Source organism: Hesperophylax consimilis, chromosome 17 (genome assembly GCF_061612785.1).
Source record: "Hesperophylax consimilis isolate HC1 chromosome 17, BYU_Hcon_1.0, whole genome shotgun sequence".
Taxonomy (NCBI): Eukaryota; Metazoa; Arthropoda; class Insecta; order Trichoptera; family Limnephilidae; genus Hesperophylax; species Hesperophylax consimilis.
The window spans coordinates 25,727,402-25,735,492 of NC_142852.1; the positions used below are offsets into that span (position 1 = coordinate 25,727,402).

At 35.0% G+C, this 8,091-nt stretch overlaps 1 pseudogene; it reads right to left on the reverse strand.

Annotated features, from left to right (window-relative positions):
• Positions 1-6,334: 6,334 nt before the first annotated feature.
• Positions 6,335-7,223, reverse strand: LOC149416337 (uncharacterized; annotated as a pseudogene).
• Between the last annotated feature and the right edge of the window lie 868 nt (positions 7,224-8,091).

Below are 8,091 nucleotides of genomic sequence, written 5' to 3' on the forward strand. Positions count from 1 at the left end.
AATAAGTTTTAATGAAGATTACTTTAAAGCAGCTTTGTTAAAGAAGCATGTTTACAGGGACAACCTTTGGTGAGCTGACAGAGGGAACGGCCCCACTAGGAATTGGCACAATCGGGAAACCGGCTGAAGGGCGTGGGCATCTGATTTCGCTTACGGTTAGGCTGAAGCCCTTGTGCATTCTCCTGGGACCTGCCAATTGTAATGTGGATTACCAATTCTGCCCAAGTGTTTATTTAAACCATATGTATTTCCAACACAATTTACAGGTGCTTACAGTATACAGACAACTACCTTGCTGCTTCTTCCTGCCTCTTAGTTTTTGACGTACTTACTTGACGCCCTTCCGCTCCCCCTCCGGCAACTCGACGCTTCCATCCTTAAGGTCTTGGGGTATGTCCCCCCACTCACTATCCATAACCGAGAAACAGACTAAAGGACAGAGATTCGTTCACGGTCAGTCCGACAGCATTCTGGCTGGTACTGCCACATGAGAGAGTCCCACATCCCACCCCATATTAGCCTTCTTCACCATACTTGTTTTTGTTATCATTTCTTGTTTCATTGCTTGCAGCATACGCAAGATGCCAATACCAGCAGCCTTGAATGTTTATGTTTTTAATTACTTTATATTTGAAATACTTTATATTATTGATCATATATCATTCGCATTTTATATATTATGTAAGCACTGCTTCCTAACACCGACACTGGAGGTCTACATTCGTTCAAACTTAAATGTAGATTCAGAGCCTTGAAGGAGTAACCATCTGTTATTTATACCAGGGCGGTTATGTGGTGGATAACCTCCAATGCCTTTGTTTACTAACAATCACTGTCTTGTGTATTTGTAAGCACTTGCATACTGCTACCTAACACCATATGCACGGACATTGGAGGTCTAGCTTCGTTTTATTAAACGTTCTTATATATTGTGAGAGACTTGAAGGAGTAACCTTATGTTAATGACTTTACAGAATGTAAATAAGTAGTAATATAAATACATGTCATCCGAAATTATTATTGGAAAAATAATATCTTGTATATTTTTAATATAATTATTTTAAATAAAATAGGATTTGAAATTGTTGAAATGATAACAACAATATAAGACTAGTGCTGCCATCTATGTATTTAATATGTAAACTTATATGAAATAAATGTTAGTCTATTCTCCATCTTTGATCAAACAGCGTTTCATTACAGGTTATGGGCCGTTCGCTTATAAATCTTCGCGATTTTGTTGTTTTTTTTGTTTGACCAGTATAAAATACACGATTACAAAACGCGATTGAACTCTGTCGTGACGGATTGTTATAATAAAAGTGTACAACTTTAGTATATCGCAGTTTAAAAATGTCGGCGAACTATCTTGTCAACGTACCCAAGCTAACGGGACGTGATAATTACGACATATGGTGTTTTGCGGCACAGAATTTTTTAATCCTCGAAGGCATGAAGCATTGTGTGCAGCCAGAAGTCGGGATTGAAATAAAACCTGCAGATGATGCAAAAACCAAAGCAAAATTGATTATGACAATCGACTCGTCTTTATATGTTCACGTAAAAGATGCTACATCCAGTAAAGAGTTATGGGATAAATTAAAAAAATTATACGACGACAACGGATTTTCACGGAGAATAAGTTTGCTGAGAAATTTAATTTCGATTCGCCGAGAGAATTGCAGTTCGATGACGTCTTATGTGACGCAGATTATCGATACGGCAGAGAAGCTTTCAGGAACGGGATTCGAAATTAATGACACATGGACAGCATCATTGCTACTCGCTGGTTTGCCAGATCGTTTCTCGCCGATGGTTATGGCATTAGAACATTCAGGAATTCCTATAACGACAGACTCCATAAAAACAAAATTGTTAGATATGGATTCAGCAAGTCATGACGGGAGTGAAGTTAGCGGAGCTTTAGCAATTCGTTCAACTTCAAAGTACAAAGGAAAAAATAATACGAATATGTCTATGGCCAGCAAAAGTTATGTTGGCAGCAATGGCAGCACTGGCTTGTCAAATTCAAACGCCAATAAGCATATAAAGTGCTACAGATGTAAACAAATCGGGCATTACAAGAACCAGTGTACAAATACAGAAAATAACTTGTCAAATCAGATACATAAGGAGCGAATGCAGTCTAATGCGTTTAGCGTAGTGTTCCTGAGTGGAAATTTTAACAAAGACGATTGGTATATCGACTCGGGCGCGAGTGTACATCTGACAGCAAATGAAAGTTGGATTAAAAATGCGCAGTATGAACAAGAAAAAATAATTGTTGTCGCAAACAGTGAAAAGGTGTCAGTATTGTGTTCTGGCGATGTAAAAATCATGACTAAAACAGATAATCATGAGTATGACATCATGGTGAAAAACGTATATTGTGTACCAAGTCTAACAACGAATTTATTATCTGTTAGCCAACTGATTATGAAAGGCAACCGTGTATCTTTCACTGGAAATGGTTGTTCAGTTTATAATAAAAATAACGAGTTGGTTGCTACGGCAGTGTTGGTCAATGGAGTATATAAAGTGAATTTGCTAAAACAAGACTGTTTAGCAGCATCAGTTGTGTCAGGAATGACTTGGCATCGAAGGTTAGGACACATAAACAAAGATTATTTGAATCAGATGGAAAAAGCTGTGCATGGTATATCACTTGATAAAAAAGTTGACATAAGCAAATCTTCATGCACAACATGTTGTGAAGGCAAACAATGCCGGTTACCTTTTAAGAGCAGTGGCCAACGAAGCAGTAATCTCCTAGATATTGTGCACACAGACATATGTGGGCCTATGGAGAATGTGTCTATGGGTGGCTCGAGATACTTCTTGTTATTTGTTGATGATCATAGTAGGATGACATTTGTTTATTTCTTAAAACACAAAAATCAGGCTTTGAAGTATTTCAAGATTTTTAAAGCTCAGGTGGAAAATCAAACAAAAAAAACAATCAAAGTATTAAGGAGTGACGACGGACTGGAGTAATGCAATAAAGAATTTGATGATTTCCTGAATAGTGCCGGTGTGATTCATCAGAAAAGCAACCCTTACACCCCACAACAGAATGGATTGTGTGAACGATTTAATCGCACAATAGTTGAAAAAGCAAGATGTCTACTTTTTGATGCAAACTTAGGCAAAGAGTTCTGGGGTGAGGCCACCAATACGGCAGTGTACCTGCAGAATCGGATTGTGGCAGCGGCATTGGAAAATAAAACTCCATATGAGTTGTGGACTGGCTCCAAACCGGATATAAGTCATATCAGAGTTTTCGGTAGCACTGTGATGGTCCATGTAGCTAAAGAAAAGCGAAAGAAGTGGGATAAGAAAACAACCAAATGTATTCTCATAGGATATCCAGATAATATAAAAGGATATAGGGTCTTCAATCCAGAAACAAGGAATGTAACGACTAGTAGAGATGTGATCATCATTGAGAAGGAATCAAAATCTGAAAATTTAATGGAAGTGCAAGGTCAGAATATTGATTCAGTGGGGGATAGTAAGGAACTTGATGATACAGAACAATGTGGTCAGAATGTTGATTCAGTGGGGGATATTAAGGAACTTGATGATACAGAACAATGTGAAATTGAACCTGTGCCTAGTCAAGAACACTCAAGTTTCATGGACAGTTTTATAGATAATGATGAAACATATGTTCCCAGTGATTATGAAGATGCAGACAGTGAGAAAGAAAGCCCGCAGTGTCGACCTAACCGGGAGAGGAAGATTCCAGAGAGGTATGGGTTATCAAATCTGTGCGTTGACAGTGAAACATATGATAATGCGGCTGGTTTGTCTCTGCACGACGCTTTAAATGGACCAGAAAAAGAACAGTGGGAGTTGGCTATAACAGAAGAGTTGCAATGTTTCAAAGACAATGATGCGTGGGAGTTAAGTGATGCTCCAAAAGATGGAAGAGTTGTACAGTGCAAGTGGGTGCTTCGTAAAAAGTATGATAGTGAAAATAAAGTCCGCTTTCGTGCACGTTTAGTGGCAAAAGGTTTTTCACAAGTTGAAGGTGTGGACTTTACAGAAACATTTTCTCCTGTAGTGAGACATACTACATTAAGATTACTTTTTGCATTGTCAGTACAACTAAATTTGAAAACAACACATCTTGATGTAACAACGGCTTTCTTGAATGATACACTTGAGGAAACTGTTTACATGCAAATACCAAAAGGTTTTTCTGAAAAACACAAAATGGTCAAGTACTTAAATTAAAAAAGGCCATTTACGGGCTTAAACAATCCTCAAAAGCTTGGTATAAAAAAGTAGATGAATGTTTGTTAAGCATAGGTTATATTAGATCTAAAATAGAACCATGTATGTATACAAAAATGAAAGATCAGTTTAAAACTATTGTCGCATTGTTTGTAGATGACTTTTTTGTTTTTTCAAATGATACTAATGAAACTAAGCATTTAAAGGATGTCTTAACAAGTCATTTCAAAATAAAAGATTTAGGAGAAATAAAGAAATGTCTGGGTGTTAACATAACTGTTAACAAATCTAAGCAAACAATAATATTAAGTCAGAAAGATTATATTGATCAGCTGTTGCATAAGTTTAATATGAGCCAAAGTAAACCTGCACAGACTCCAATGGAAACAAAGTTAAATGTATCAAAAAATGAACATTGTGTTAGTAATTTTCCATATCAACAAATAATTGGATGTCTTATGTATTTAGCGGTTCTAACCAGACCGGACATTGCATATACGGTTGGTTTTTTAAGCCAATTTAATAATTGTTATTCCAAAGAACATTGTTCTTATGAAAAAAGGTTATTGAGATACCTAAAATGTACTAAAGATTATGGTTTAAAGTATTCCGCTAGTGGAAGCTCAATATTAAAAGGGTTTGTAGATGCTGATTGGGGCGGAAACATTATAGATAGGAGGTCATACACTGGAATTTGTTTTACTTTATCAGGTTGTGTTATATCTTGGGAAACAAAAAAACAGAATACTGTTGCACTATCTAGTAGTGAGGCTGAATATATGGCCATCACCGAAGCCTGCAAAGAAGCAATTTATTTGAGAAATTTACAATATGAAATAACTCAAAAAATGTATACTATTGATATTTTCAATGACAATCAGAGTGCGCAAAAGTTAACAGCAAATCCAGTTTTTCATAAGCGCACCAAACATATTGATATTAAATATCATTTTTGTAGAGAATGTGTAGCAAATAATATTGTAAATGTTAAGTATTTGCCAACAGCTGAAATGCCTGCTGATTTGTTCACCAAAAGTTTGGGTTCCACAAAACATTATGAATTTTTGGATAAACTAGGTGTGCAAATTGTTTAATTTAATTGTATTTATATTGTTAGTTATAGTGGGGGTGTTGAAATGATAACAACAATATAAGACTAGTGCTGCCATCTATGTATTTAATATGTAAACTTATATGAAATAAATCTTAGTCTATTCTCCATCTTTGATCGAACAGCGTTTTATTACAGAAATGTTTTACTAAGTGTATCTATTACTATTCATGGCAGCTGTTTCGCCTTCTGAAGGCATTGATTAGACAAACTTACTTGAAAATATTTATGTTTTTATTCTGCACTAGTTGCATATTTAATTTGCTAATCCTATTTTCTTTATTTTAACAGGTTGACTGTTCACAAGGTTATTTAGGATGTAAAAAAAATAAAATAAATGCCAAAACAATAAATAATTTATGTATAATGTTAATTATTTGTTGTACTGATATGTTCTTTTATGTGTATAATGTTTGTAAATGTTTTACGACAGATTTATATTATGTCTGTAATCTTGTTCTTTTCATATTGACCTCGAGAAATAAAATAATTTTTTAAATTAGAAGAAACGGTTTTTATTCCAAATAATGTCAGGAATTACTGGTTAAAGTAAGTCAAGTAGGTCCCTTAATACCCTGTATATTTGTTTCAATACATATAACAAAAGGAACTTCAAAGAAGGGTTAAGTTAGAAATCGTGCGCGCTGATGGATAAGCTCTTCGGGAAGTTATCTAAAATATACAATCTAAAATTTGAACAATATTTACATTAACAGTTTCTGAAGTAAAACTTCTTTACGCACGCTCGACACTTGGGGGGTAAACTGGTGCCTTACGAAAAGCGTTACGAAAAATCACATGCCAACGCTAATCGATGAAACGGTGATCGGAGGAGGGTCTTAATCGATGCAAACAGTGATCGGAGGCGGGAGAAGGAGCTAGAGCTAGCTAACGAGTACTACCGTATTTCGTATTTTAGCATTATATACAGCGTGTACCTGGCGTGGTCTAAAGCACACTAATTTTTTTTTTATATACACTTTATTAAGCATCTTTATCTATTATACTTGATCTAAAATTACACAACATGCAACATATAAATATTATATCCGATGAAAGTATTGTCTCGGTATAGTTCATAGGGGATTTCAAAATTTTATATGTTTTTAAAAGTCCTATTACTCTTTCTATGTGCACCCTTTTGCTAGCAACTTTTCTGTCATTTTCTAAAACACTCCTAGTGATTCTGTTTGTTTTTTTGAAAAATGTAGGAATGTTTATGGTGACACCATATGGTGCAAAGATGTCCTGGACATTAAAACCTTTGTCAGCCATAATAGAATCACCAACATCACACAGGGATAAAAGGTTGCTTTTTTCAATGATCTGGCGATCACTGGCAGAGCCTGCATAGCTTGGAGACACATAATTTATGAGGCCACTAGGAGTAGCACCGATAAGTACTTTAACAGTATTTCTGTTTTTATAGGTAGAAAAGGTTGCTTGCTGGGCAGTCGGTAGTGTAGGCCGTTTAATTGGACATTCCGTACCGTCAATCATTAACCTCGTGTTAGGGTATTTGTCTCTAAAATCAATTGGAGAAAAAAATTTTACGTTTGATTTTGATGTCCAAAGGTTAAGCTCTTTCCACTGCAGTGATATGAATTTCACCCATGTAATAAAAATATTAGAAACGTCTTTAATATAATATAAGATACATTCTTGCAATTTCAAAAAATGTTTTGTGTGTTCTCAATATCATAAATGTTAAAAAAAATTGTTCAAATGCATTTATATTATTGGGAGGATTGCCATAAAAGTATTTTAAACAGTGTGAGGCTTGTCCTAAAGATTGAAAAACAAACAGCACTTTCTCGTATGACTCTAAACCGGTATAAAAATGAATTGAGGCAGGGTCTTTCTTGTATGTCATTATACTGAACTCAGAGTGTTTTATGGTTTGACCTGAAAATTCTCTTGTTAACCTTTCCTTTTTATTATCTGTCTGAGTGTCTTTATCTAGAGTTGGTCTATCACACGGAGTATTAAAAGGCAATATGACTTCCACTGCCACGTCTACTATATTCACAGGCAACGCCGCGTCTTGTAGATTCACAGGCAACGCCGCGTCTTCTAGATTCACAGACAACGCCGGGTCTTCTAAATTCACAAGCAACGCCGCTTCATCTTGTGGTTTTGGTTTTGTAGAATTTATATATGTTTTTTCACGTTTCAGATGCCTTTTCAGTCTGTTTCTTATATCTAAATTACTTCCTTCTACTTTTATCCAGGGAAATATTGAAGGAACTACACCTTTCAGTAGCTTTTGCCTGTACAGTACATCTGAAAATAAAATTAGGCTCAAACTTCCATACTTGCATGATATAAAATACAAAACGATATACGTTAAGAAATAATAATAATTTGATTTTTTTTTCCTAAAACACTCCTACTGAAAATTAAATTACAATTACGAGATACACAGACATTGGACGAGAAATGCAAAGTAAATTAGATTGCTAACAATGAAGAATCAGCCGCCCAGAAATCTCGTGCCAGACAGATTGATAACCGTGTAATAAAATTATTGCAATAATTAAAAATATGGTTAATTTAAAAAAAGGAAATAAGATATTATGTCTACCATAATTATTAATGTTAGTTGTGATTGACTACACTTATATTTACTTATTAGGTACGTTTGTTAAATAATGTCAACTGCGAAAGAAGGCAAAATATTATGTATAAAATTTTGTGCATTCTATGTCAAATGTTTCTTTACTTGTTCATTATACTATACA